The 13,196-nt window shown below is 38.7% G+C and overlaps 1 long non-coding RNA gene across 12 annotated transcripts in view; it reads left to right on the forward strand.

The window, feature by feature from the left end:
* LOC125960884 (uncharacterized) overlaps nt 1-13,196 on the forward strand; it is a 323,923-nt gene that overhangs the window by 216,454 nt on the left and 94,273 nt on the right. The gene's annotated exons all lie outside the window — the stretch shown is intronic.

The following is a 13,196-nucleotide window of genomic DNA, read 5'->3' on the forward strand; positions in this document are numbered from 1 at the left end:
CAGAGACTAGATCTGTCCTCCTTCCCTAAGCAATTAGAAAAATGGACAAATTTATTTATCTATATATATATATACATAAAACTATTTTTCAGACAGGTAAGAACAGCTAGAGTCTGTGGCTTTCTTGCTTGGGTCCATTCCCATCCTACCACCCCCAGGTTAGTTACTGAGAATGGTAGCTTTAAAAAGGTAAGGCTAGTTGTAAAAACCAGCAGCTTTGCTACTTGCATGAACTTACTGCCTAGAGGTAGTTTCTAGTCCACATCACTGGGAAGGGTTAACCAAACCGATCTCATGAGTTGCAGAGACAGAGATCTAGATAGAGGAGGTTAGGGTGGCTAGAATCTGTGGAGCAGAGTACTGGAGAAGAGTGAAAATTACAAAGATAAAGAGAGAGATGGACATGGCAAGGGAGATGGATATGGGGGGGAGAGAAAGAGAGAGGGAGAGGGAGAGATTCAAAAGTCTAGAGAGATCCCATCAAGTCTCTGGCTGAGTACTGATCTGTACATGTGTAAGAGGAATCTACCCTAGGCCAGGGAAGGAACCACCTGAATGGAGTAGGCAAAACAATTCACAGATCTGCAGATAGTTTGTGTTCCTACTAGCCAGAGTAGAAAGACCTCATATCATAATTCATGGGGCATTAGGTAGATTCCCTTTTTTAAGTCTTAATAGTAGCACTGAATTAGCTCTAGATTAAAGGCTACTCTCGACCTGCTCTAATAAAGCTTAAAAGCAAGCCCCAAAATAAGCCAAATGATCCCAGGTAACTTAACTGTACCTCAGAACAAAATCCATTATTAGTTAAAGAAATAGAACAAAATCCAGCAAAACAATATAAAATTTACAGTGTCTGGCATCCAATAAAAAATTACCAAGTGTGCAGATAGGACCTCTAGTTATGACAGAATGAAGAGGTATGTGAATCCTCTCTTCAAAAAATTATAAAGTGGATAAAATTGTCAAGAATAACCATTTCAGGGCCCTGGAGAATGACCAAAAGCACACACCACATTGAGAAGCAATTATTAATTATTTTAAATTGAAACTTCAGGTAAGAACAGCAAGAGTCTGTGGCCTTATTGCGTGGGTCCATTCGCCTTGTCCTGCCCCCAGGTTAGTTACTGAGATCGATAGTTTTTAAAAGATTAAGCTAGTTGTAAAAACAAGCAGCTTTGCTGCCAAGGGGCAAGACTAGACTTGGGGCAGGAAGCAAAAAGCCATGACAACCTTGTCAGTTAAAAAAGAAAAATTGGTAGAAAATAAACAGGTAAAACTCACAACTTTGCTAGTCTGAGTTTGTGATCACAGCTGGGGCAAGCAGCCAGACCAGGTAGAAATTTAACAAGGAGATCTTGAAAATAACAGAGCCATAGAAGAGCTAGATTAGCTCTTCATCTGTCCCTGGCTGACTGGAAAACTACATGTGTGCCAGGGGAAACTCAAGAGAGCTCAGTGGAAAGTAAAATCCTAGGCATACTTGAGAACTAGCTAAACTTTGTTTTGTTTTGTTTTGGTGTGTATTTTTTAAATTAATTTTTATTGGAGTATAGTTGATTTACAATGTTGTATTATTTTCTTGCTGTACGGCAAACTGAATCAGTCATACATATACATATATCCACTCTTTTTGAGATTTCCTTCCCATTTAGGTCACCACAGAGCTTTGAGTAGAGTTCCCTGTGCTCTACAGTGGGTTCTCATTAGTTACCTATTTTATACACAGTAGTGTATTTATGTCAATCCCAATCTCCCAGTTCATCCCACCTGCCTTTCCCCCCTTGGTAACCATAAGGTTGTTCTCTACACCTGTGACTCTATTTCTGCTTTGCAAATAAGTTCATCTCTACCATTTTTCTAGATTCCACATATAAGCAATATTATACAATATTTGTTTTTCTCTTTCTGACTTACTTCACTCTGTATGACAGTCCCTAGGTCCATCCACATCTCTGCAAATGGCACTATTTCATTCCTTTTTATGGCTGAATAATATTCCATTGTATCTATATACCACATCTTCTTTATCCATTCCTCTGTCGATGGATATTTAGGTTGTTTCCATGTCCTGGCTATTGTGACTAGCGCTGCAACGAACATCAGGGTGCATGCATCCTTTCAAATTATGGTTTTCCATGGATATATGCCTAGGAGTGGGATTGCTAGGTTATGTGGTAGCTCTATTTTTAGTTTTTTAAGGAACATCCATACTATTCTCCACAGTGGCTGTACCAATTTACATTCCCACCAACAATGTAGGAGAAGTAGCTAAACTTTGAATGAACTCACTCCTCAATCTACACATAGATAGTCCAGCAGAGGGGAGGGTTAAAGCCCAAGGTGTTAAAGCAAAATCTCTGCTCAAATTATTGGCTGATGACTAGGCTATGCTGACACAGGGATGACCTCTAGTTAAGCTAGGATAAAAAATAAAAACAAGAATAAGAATCTGGGCAGAGACATTAGCAGTGGCCTGCAACCCCTGGGGGTGAAAGATTCCACCATTTAAGTTCAGACAAATTTTTTAAAAATCAGGGGAAAAAAACTGGACTACAGACTTGCTACCATGTATTACTGAAAATGCCTGACTGTCAACCAAAAGTTATGAGAAATGCCAAGAAACAGTAAAGTGTGATTTACATTCAGGAAAAAGTCAGTAATAGAAACTAACTCAATGAGCCCAGATGTTGGATTGAGCAGACAAGACTTCAAAGCAGCTATTATAAATATATTCAAATAATTAAAGAAACTATGGTCAAAGAATTAAAAGAAAATATTAACATAGCTAATAAACAAGGAATTTCAATAAAGAAATGGAAACCATATAAAAGACCCAAATGGAAATTCTAGAGTTGAAAAGTACAAAATCTAAAATGAAATGTGCGGCCTTAATGGGCTCAGCATCAGATATGAGTTGGCAAAAGAGCAAATCAGTGAACTGGATGATAGATTATTAGAAATGTTCCAATCTGAATAATAGAGAAAAAAAAGAATGCAGAAAAATAAAAATATAGAGAGCTTCAAAGACCTGTGGGACAGCATCAAGCATACCCACTAGCCATAATATAGGAGCACCAGAAGGTGAGAAGACAAAGAGTTAGAAAAAACACTTGAAGAAATAATAGCTAAATATTCTCCAAATTTGATGACAAACATTAATCTTCAAATCCAAGAAATTCAACAAACCCCAAGTGTGATAAACTTAAAGAAATCCACTCCTAGACACATCATAGTCAAAAAGCTGAAAGCCAAAAAAAAGGAAATTCTTGAAATCAGTAAGAGAAAAATGACTCATACAAGGGAACAAAAATGTAAATAATAGCTGATTTTGCATCAGAAATAATAGAGGCCAGAAAGCAGCAGAGTGACATACTCAAAATGCTGCGAGAAAAACCTTTTAATCAAGAATTCTATTTTTTTAACATCTTTATTGAGGTATAATTGCTTTACATTGTTGTGTTAGTTGCTGCTGTATAACAAAGTGAATTAGCTATACATATACATGTATCCCCTTGCATCTCCCTCCCACCCTCCCTATCCCACCCCTCTAGGTGGTCACAAAGCACCGAGCTGATCTCCCTGTGCTATGCGGCTGCTTCCCACTAGCTATCTATTTTACATTTGGTAGTGTATATATGTCCATGCCACTCTCTCACTTCCTCTCAGCTTACCCTTCCCCCTCCCCATGTCCTCAAGTCCATTCTCTACGTCTATATCAATCAAAACTAAAAATAAGGACATTTCCAATGATCAACAATTCAGAGAATGTGTTACTAGTCAAACTGTCATACAAGAAATACTAAAGGAAGTCCTTCAGGCTGAAAGGAAATAATACCAGATAGTAAATCAAGTCCATAGGGAGAAATGAGCACAGAAATGATAAATATGTGGGTAAATAAAACAGATAAATAAGTATAATATTTAAGAAATATATATTTATAAATATATAAAATATAGCTCATGAATATATTTTCTCTTTTCTTCTCTTAATTTGTTTTAAAACATGATTGTATAAAATAGTAATTATAACTCTATATTATTGGGTTTATAACACATACATTAAAATATATGACAATGAGGAATACACAAATAATTAGTATGTGTCCTTTATTTTGTTCTATAAATAGTGCAAAGGATGCAGAAATAATATACATGACAATGATATAGGAAGGAGATGGAAATGGAGTTATATTGGAGCAAAGTTGATATAATTTCCTGGAATTCAGTTAGTATTAACCTGAAGTAGATTGTGATGATTAAGATGTACACTATAATCCCTAGAGCAACAACAACAGCAACAACAAAAAGCTTTAAAAATAGTGTTAAAAAATCAAAAGAGAAATGAAAGTGGTATACCAAAATGTTTGTTTGACACAAAAAATACAATAAAGGTACACAGGAACAAAAAAGCCATGAGATATATTGAAGGCAGATATGTAAATCCAACCATGTCAAATAGTATGTCAAATGTGAATAGACTAAATGCTCCAGTCCAAAAGCAGAGAGTGTCAGACTCAGAGAAAAAACAACAATATGTAGTCTAAAAGAAACAGTTTAGATTCCAAGACACAAATGAATTGCACATAAAAGGATAGTGTGATTGTTAATTTTATGTGTCAACTTGGCTGGACCATAGTGTCCAGATTTTTGGCTGAACATTATTCTGGATATTCCTGTGAAGGTGTTTGTGGATGAGATTGACATTTAAATTGAAGGACTTTGAGTTAAGCAGATTAATTTCCATAATGTAGGTGAGCCTTACCCAAATAAGTTGAAGGTCTTAATGGAACAAAGACTGACCTCCCCTGAGCAAGAACGAATTCTGCCAGTAGATGGATCAAACTGCAACTCCCCTGGGTCTCCAGCCTGCCAGCCTATTCTGCAGATTTTAGACTTACCATGTAAGCCAGCTTTTTAAAGATAATCCTTCTCTCTCTCTGTCTCTCTGTCTCTCTCTACCTGAGGACTCATGTCTATCTTCAATTCTGGAAATTTTTCAACCATTATCACATCACATATTTGCACCTCTCTTTTCTCTATTTTCTGTCTCTGCAATCCCTACTAGATATATGGTACAACCTCTTATTTCAACCTCCATGTCTTCTAATTTCCCTTTTGATTTTTCTGTTTTTCCTCTCTGTGTCGTGCATTCTGTATGATTTCTTTACATTTATCTGCTAATTCTGTAATTTTCTCTTCAGCTAATCTAAACTGCTATTTAATCTGGTTTTCTCAATGTTTTCTCGATATTTCGACTCCTAGAATATCTGTATGTTCCAATTATTTATTGCTACATAACAAATTATCTCAAAACTTAGCATCTTAAAACAACCTTTTATTTTGCTCATGATTTTGTGGATTAGGAATTCAGATAGGGCTCAGTTAGAGGTTCTGGCTTAGGGTCTCTTAGGAAGTTGCATTCAGACAGTGGTTAGAGCTAGAAGAGCAGAGGGCTGGAGAAGTTGTGGATAGCCAGATAGCTCTCTTTCTTTATGTTGTCTCAAGACCTCTGCATATAGTCATTTTGTATAGACCTGACAATTCCTGGGCAGTTGAACTCCTTACATGGCAGCTCAGGACTAAGCACAAATGATCCCGTCAACAAAGCAAAAATTGCCTCACATTTCTGATGTAGCCTCAAGAAGTCACACAGCACCACCTATACCACATTCTATTAGTTACAAGTGAGTCACAATCATGTCCCTCAAGGAAAGGGACATAGACCCCATCTCTCGATGGAAGGAGTATAAAAGACACATTGTAAGAGAAAAGCATGTGGGATGGGAAATATTGTTGAGGCATCTATGGGCAATGATTTTGGAAAATACAAGCTACTATACTACATGATTTTCTTTCAAATCCTTCTTTTTAAAAAAAATATGTCCTGTTCTTACCTTACAAATTCTATTCCTTCCTCTCTTTTTTTGAACATTTGAAAGCATACTTAAAGTCTCTTTTGCATTGTGTCCTGGATTGTGGATAAGACCCCATCAAGCTTTTCCATGGCTGCATCTGCTGGGGGTTCTATGGGATTCACTGATTTCACATAAATATTTAATTTAAATTCTTGACACAGGGCTTCTCTATGATGAGGTTATTGTGAGAATTTGAGCCTGCATAGGCAGCACAGGATAAGGGTCTTTATTTCTCTTAGCTGACTCTTTTGACATTCATGGTCAAAAATGGGAGCCTCGGGACTTCCCTGGTGGCTCAGTGGTTAAGAATCTGCCTGCCAATGCAGAGGACACAGGTTCAATCCCTGGTCCCAAAAGATCCCACATGCCGTGGAGCAACTAAGCCCATGAGCCACAACTACTGAAGCCATGTGCCCAGAGCCCGTGCTCTGCAACAAGAGAAGCCACCACAATGAGAAGCCCGCGCACTATATCGAAGAGTAGCCCTCACTCGCTGCAACTACAGAAAGCCCACGCACAACAACAAAGACCCAACGCAGCCAAAAATAAAAATAAATAAATTTATAAAAAATAAAAAAGGGAGCCTGGCCCATTCTCTGTGAGGAGCCCAGCTACAACTTACGCAATGCACAGGAGACCTAAAGACTGGACCGCCACCCTTTCCACCTGTTAAAATCCATACTCTAAGGTGCTGGGATTGCTCATAAAACATAAGTAGCACTGACCTCTGTGGATTCTCCCTTAATTTCTGACACCTGGAAATTTCTATTTCTTACAAGTTCAGCTATGGACTCAAAAAAAATGTTTTTCGTATCTAGAAATTTTATGTGTTAGGAGTGGAAAGAGGATTTCCCATGTTTTCTTGGTCCTCTTCTTGACCAAAAGTCAACTGTGTTTCTAAGTATAGAGCTTTAGATTACTGAATGCTTGCATTTAATGAACAAATAAGCTCTTCTTTATGGTTCCCCTAACTTCATTGTAGGAGAAAATAAGAGAATGGGGTTTTTGTGCAAAGGAATAAATGTGTGGGTGTGTATTTGAGGGAAACCTATAAGGGAATGGACAAGTTCAGAGCTTGCTAGATTCAGGTCACAGATGTTAAGGGCCCATTCTATTTATTTATTTATCTATCTATTTTAAAATTTTATTGATGTATAGTGGATTTACAATATTGTTATTAGTTTCAGGTATACTACAAAGTGATTCAGATATAGATAGATAGATAGATAGATAGATAGATAGATAGATAGATAGATAGATAGATATAGATAGATTCTTTTTCAGGTTATTTTCCATTATAGGTTATTACATGATACTGAATATAATTCCCTGTGCTATAAGGACACATTCTTGAAGAGTTGTTCCAACGTGAGTCTGCTGCCTGGAAAGTACCCAGTAAGAGTTCACAGGATTCTAGTGATAGTCACTATTCAATGACCTTTTTATCCCCATCAATTGACCATCCAGTCTTCAGATGGAGGGTTCTGTGTTCTCAGAACCCTTGACCACCAGCTTTCTAACTGAGAAGTGAGGAGTAGCAGCACCTCGCGCTGCTGTGATTCTATCCAGGCCACGGTGTTTGCCAACCCAAGGAGAATGCTTCAGAAAACTGAAGTGAACATTCTGGAAAACCACTAAGCTTTGGAAAAGCATTCTCTTACTTTTTCTTCATGGAGGAACAAAGCATAATAGAGCATCAAAAACAAAGGCAGATGGAGGGTTCACCCATGAATGTCACAAGTTCAGAGATTTTAGGCACAGGTGAGGTATGAGGTAATAAGAATCCTAAGGAAACTCAATCTAATCTAGCAGAGCCAGTTCCCAGGGAGGTGGGGGAAATGGGATTTTAATAAAGTTAGTCTTCAGTTTATTTTCTCCCCTCTCCTCCTCCTCTTGCCACTTACTCAAAAGGAATCCTTTTCAGGACTTCCCTGGTGGTGCAGTGGTTAAGAATCCGCCTGCCAAAAAAAAAAAAAAAAAAAAAAAAAAAGAATCCGCCTGCCAGTGCAGAGGACACGGGTTCAATCCCTGGTCTGGGAAGATTCCACATGCCGCGGAGCAACTAAGCCCGTGCGCCACAATTTGAAGCCTAGAGCCCGTGCTCCACAACAAGAGAAGCCACTGCAATAAGCAGCCCGCACATGCCAACAAAGAGTAGTCCCCACTCGCCGCAACTAGAGAAAGCCTGCACCCAGCAACAAAGACCCAGCCCAGACAAAAATAAATAAATAAATTTATATTTTTTAAAAAAAGGAATTCTTTTCAGGTTTCTGTCTGAAAGTGCCCTTTCAAAAGGAGATTCGTGAGGGTTCATATTTATACAACTGCTCTTATATAAACAAGATGATAATGATGACTCTCCAACCACTACCCATTCCTCAAGGTCCAGTTATATTCCCACCCCTACATGAAGTATTCTCTGTCAACTCCAGCCCATTCTAACTTCTCCTTTTCTCTTCCCTCCAATTTACTGTCTATTTCATTCACTGGTCACCTCACACATGCCTCAGTATTTTTCCTGTCATTGTCTCAAGTTGTTATTTATCTCTAATATTCTTTGCAAACTTTTAGTATGTTGAGTTTTGATCTCTCTAATCAGATTATAGGAGTTTTAAGTCCAGGAGTGTAGATTGCACATCTTCATTTTAATAATTTATAGCATTCACTGTAGGCTAAGCATGACACAAAGGCTCCATATATATTAATAAATGATAGCTTATTTATTCACTGCTCCTGTTTGGAAGTTTATATGATATACCACATATTCAGAAACCGGGATGCTCTGGAATACAAAGAACCCTTGAAGAAGTTGTGCAGTCTCACCATGCTTCAGTTTCCCACCAGCAATATGGAGATGACAATACTTGCTGCTCTCTGCTTTGCTGGTAGATGAGAAGGTTGTTGTTATTATTACTTTTTAAAATTATGTGACATAATATCTTTTTTTAAATTTATTTATTTATTTAATTTTTTTGGCTGCATTGGGTCTTCGTTGTCGTGCGCGGGCTTTCTCTAGTTGTGGTGAGCGGGGGCTACTCTTCCTTGCAGTGCATGGGCTTCTCATTGTGGTGGCTTCTCTTATGGAAGACAAGCTCTAGGCGTGTGGGCTTCAGTAGTTGTGGCTCACAGGCTCTAGAGCTCAGGCTCTGTAGTTGTGGCACACAGACTTAGTTGCTCTGCGGCATGTGGGGTCTTCCCAGACCAGGGATTGAACCCGTGTCCCCTGCACTGGCAGGCGGATTCTTAACCACTGCGCCACCAGGAAAGTCCCTGACATAATGTCTTTATAAGCCTCCTGTAAAGTCTGGGCACAGGTGTGCCTCACTTTGCACAAATCACATAGTTACAAAAATTAGAGAAAAATGAGATTTTACCGACTTATTGTTTACTTCACATTTAAAGTTTGATATGAGTTTGTAGGTTGTGAAATTAAATATCCAGTAGGGACTTAAGAAAAAAAAAAAAGAACTCTTGGTCAGATAAACTTGACTTGAAATAAAGACCCTGTCCTAATTTATATATTTATAAATCTAGAATTTCCCTTGCACTCTCCCCCAACATGGAGAAGGTCCATAAGTGATCCATCGATCAAATCCCTCTTTTTCTGATTTGCACAATCCCCATTCTTGTTTATTCTCTGTTAAACCCACCTGGTGAAACTCCAAATTCAGTAAGCCAACCTTCTGCCTCTAGGGCCCCTGCACCTTAAATATGGAGCTCCTCTGAGGATAATTAGTCACACAGCCCTGTAGATTTCACCATCACCAATCTCCTCAAACCCCCAGCCTTGCCACCACCCCCAGAACTCATAGTAAATGACTTTGCCTCCCACTTAGCTGGAAAAAAAAAAAATATATATATATATATATACACACACACATATATATACATACATACACATATATACACACACATGTGTATATATATACAAATATGTGTGTGTGTCATAAGATGATAACAACCTCAACAAAATTGCTCTGTTCAACCCCACCCAAATCCCCTCCCCAAGAAACTTATGTAATTAAGATGTGACTTTGGGTGTCCCTTTGGCCATCAGAGACTTAAGTAACGACCTAAACGCTAAACCCTCAATTTCTCTACCTGTATGAGCCTAAAGACCATCCTTAAGGATTATGCAAATGCAACACTTAATTGCTTTTGCCTTATCTATTCCTTTTGCACTCTGTGTTTTGTCTCTAAGGAGTCTTTGACAGCCAGGATGCTCACCTTGGCCCCTTCACTGTTTTCCACAGGAAATCCTATTATAGTTGTGATTTTGCGAATTTCATAACTTCACTGAAGGCCTAAGGAGTTATGGGGAGGTATCACATACTGCTTTTTACCAGTACAGTGATCTTATACCCAATTTCCTATCTCAGAGCCATCCAAAGCCCCTGCTCTTGACCTATGACCTTCAACACCATGGGCCAGTGAAATGTAACTCACTTCCTAATGCTTCTTTCTTGAGGTGACCCTGGCCAGTCTGCCCAGTCTCCAGCTCTTTGGGATTCTGGAAAATAAAATTTTCAACATCTCATTGTACTCATCTTTTTTGAAACTTTTCTTTACTTCCATTTTCAGTGGAAAGGCTGGTTTAAGCGTTTTGTTTGTTTTTGTTTTTCATTAATTGAAGGCTTCTTACACCACCCATTCTTGGAGTTCTATTTGTATCTTGGACATAACTTGAACACACAAATTCAGTATATTTTAAATGAACCTGCCCGTCTGCCTCTGCTGCCATCTTCCCCTGAAAAACTGTGTTTTCTTCTGAGTGAAGGATAGTCTCATCTACCCTCTTGACCAACCAAATCACCCTTAACGTTAGTCTCCTGAAATTCTCATGTGCTATCAAACAGTCACCAAGACCAATCAATTCTACCACTTAGCTCACTCTCTCTCCTTTACTGTCACTTCCCAAGTTCAAGCCTACATGATTGCAATAGTCTTCTTGTTGGTCTCCCTGAGTCTAGTCTTAATCCATTCTTTAGGCTTGAAGCTATAGGTTGGTTCAGATATGCTCTAGTTGGCTCTCATTATCTTTAGACCAGCAGCTGCTTAAGGCTTGACTACTGCTCCAATTGTCTCATTCTGCTGCCCAAGCTAAAGGAGTAATGGCCATCTTTGAATCTGCTGTAGCCAGAGAGATCATTCTAAAATCCAAAGGTTATCAACCTCTCCCTTGATTAAAATTATTCAGTGGCTCCCTAATGCTCTTAGAAGACAGCCCAAACTTATCATGATGTATTAGTTAGCTATTGTCACAATGATACCATGTAACAAACTATCCCCCAAATCAGATGCTTACAATAACATTCCCTATTCTCATGCTCATGAGTCTATCATTTGGCTGCAACTAAGCTGAACTAGGTTAGAATTCAGGCTCCTCAGCTCCAAGATCCAAGCTGAAGGAGGTATATTAGGCTCAGAACTATATACAGCATAAAGGATCTTCCAATAAAGACCCTGCCTTATCATCCAAGTTCCCAGCACAGAACCTAATCTATAGTAAATGCTCACTAAGTGTTTGTTGAATGACTGAATGAAGCCAGATAAGGTTCACTTTGGGAAAACCAAGAAGTTAATTTCTGTGTCTATAGCCTCCCCTTTATACATGTCATTTTCTCCTCTATAATGTGTCTTGTTTAGGAATCTGGTTCCCTTGTGATCACCTCCCTCTGATCACTACTAAAACTCACTCTCACAAAGGCCATGCACTCAACAATTTACACATTTATAGAAAATATCAGTCTTTTTAACCCTTCCAGATTTATTTGGCATCTGAGCTCTCACTACGGAATCTGTAGCAAGACTTTGACCTCTGCTAAAGTAATTTAATTCACCTAGTAAAAGATTTTAAAAATTAATAAATGGCAAGTTATATTCTGAATAACTAGCTGAATAAATGGCAAGTTATATTCTCCAGGTAAGGTTCATGCAAAAAACAGATTCACCTCCTGTTAGTTTATCATACAGATGTCAGCGCAACCCCTCACAACCATGTTACAAAGTGTTTCACTCAGTTAGGTGCTTTATTTTAAGCCCTCCAGGATGGAAGCTTTCTTTGAATGTACTAAGGATAAAGACAGCTGCCACAGACAACGATCTTCCCATAACACACCAACATTCATGCCAGCCTCCCCCATGATTAATCCTTCAGCCTGTGGTGTACACATGGCTTCTTCCAGTCAGAGCCGAGAATGCCCCTAGAAATAGGTCATCTGAAATAAACATCAACTTCACTTCAAAAAGATTCTATGCCTATGTGGTCATAACCCAAAAAAAGAGTCCTTTGGGGAAACAGGACATGTAAACAGCAGAGCCCAGGCATCTCTTGCATCCTGTTCCTGCCTTCTCAGTGGCAACTTCATAATTGACCTCTCTAAAATCAACAGCTCTCTACTCTCAAAATGGAGTTTGGGCAACATATTTCGCTTCTTTCCTGATTTCCATTGCCTTATCCTAGCAACATAATACTCATTTGTAAGAACATGACTTAAGACATGTAAGCAGCAGGCTTGCTCCATCTTCCTGGTAAAATTATAAAACAGCAAACATAACTAGATGCATCTCTAAGCCAGATTACTGGGGGAGGGATTTGGAAGGTAATGCGTGGGTACAGACGAAACTAATATTTATTGAACAATTTCCATGCACCACTGTTCTATTGTTTTACATACAGGATGTAGCTTAACCCTCATAACACTTATCTGATATCTGTTATTATCTTTCTTTGTAAATAGGAAAGCCAAAGCTCAGAGAGGTTAATTAACTGGCCCTTGGGTCCCACAGCTAGTATTCAGCAAAAATAGAATTAGAACCCAAATCTGACCAATCTCCAAAATCCATGTCCCCAGCACCTGCTACACGCCTCCTTAACTGAGTCTCCTTAATGAGAGAATGAAAGACACGTTTCTGGAATTGTATGGTAAGCAAGGAACTTGTAATGAACCAATCAACAATCTTCCAAATAACAAGTATTTGCTTAAAGCTTCGTAAGTGCTGAGCTTCAGGCTAGTCACTACAGGAGAGACACAGAAGTAGATGATGGGCTTTCTGACCTCCAGTAGATTACAACCTAGGAGAGGAGGAAAGGATCTTGTATCCAGAAAATGGACAAATGCTCAATTGTGTAGTACAGCTCAGAGATAGGACAGGCCAGAGTAGGCTGAATAAGGAATGGATCAGTCAGGGTTCTACTTGCAAGAAACTAGATTTAAGCAAAAGAATTTAGTTAACAGCTAGTGGGCAAAACCGCAGTGACATATCATTTTATACTCA

The sequence above is a fragment of the Orcinus orca genome, chromosome 13 (assembly GCF_937001465.1).
Source record: "Orcinus orca chromosome 13, mOrcOrc1.1, whole genome shotgun sequence".
Lineage (NCBI taxonomy): Eukaryota > Metazoa > Chordata > Mammalia > Artiodactyla > Delphinidae > Orcinus > Orcinus orca.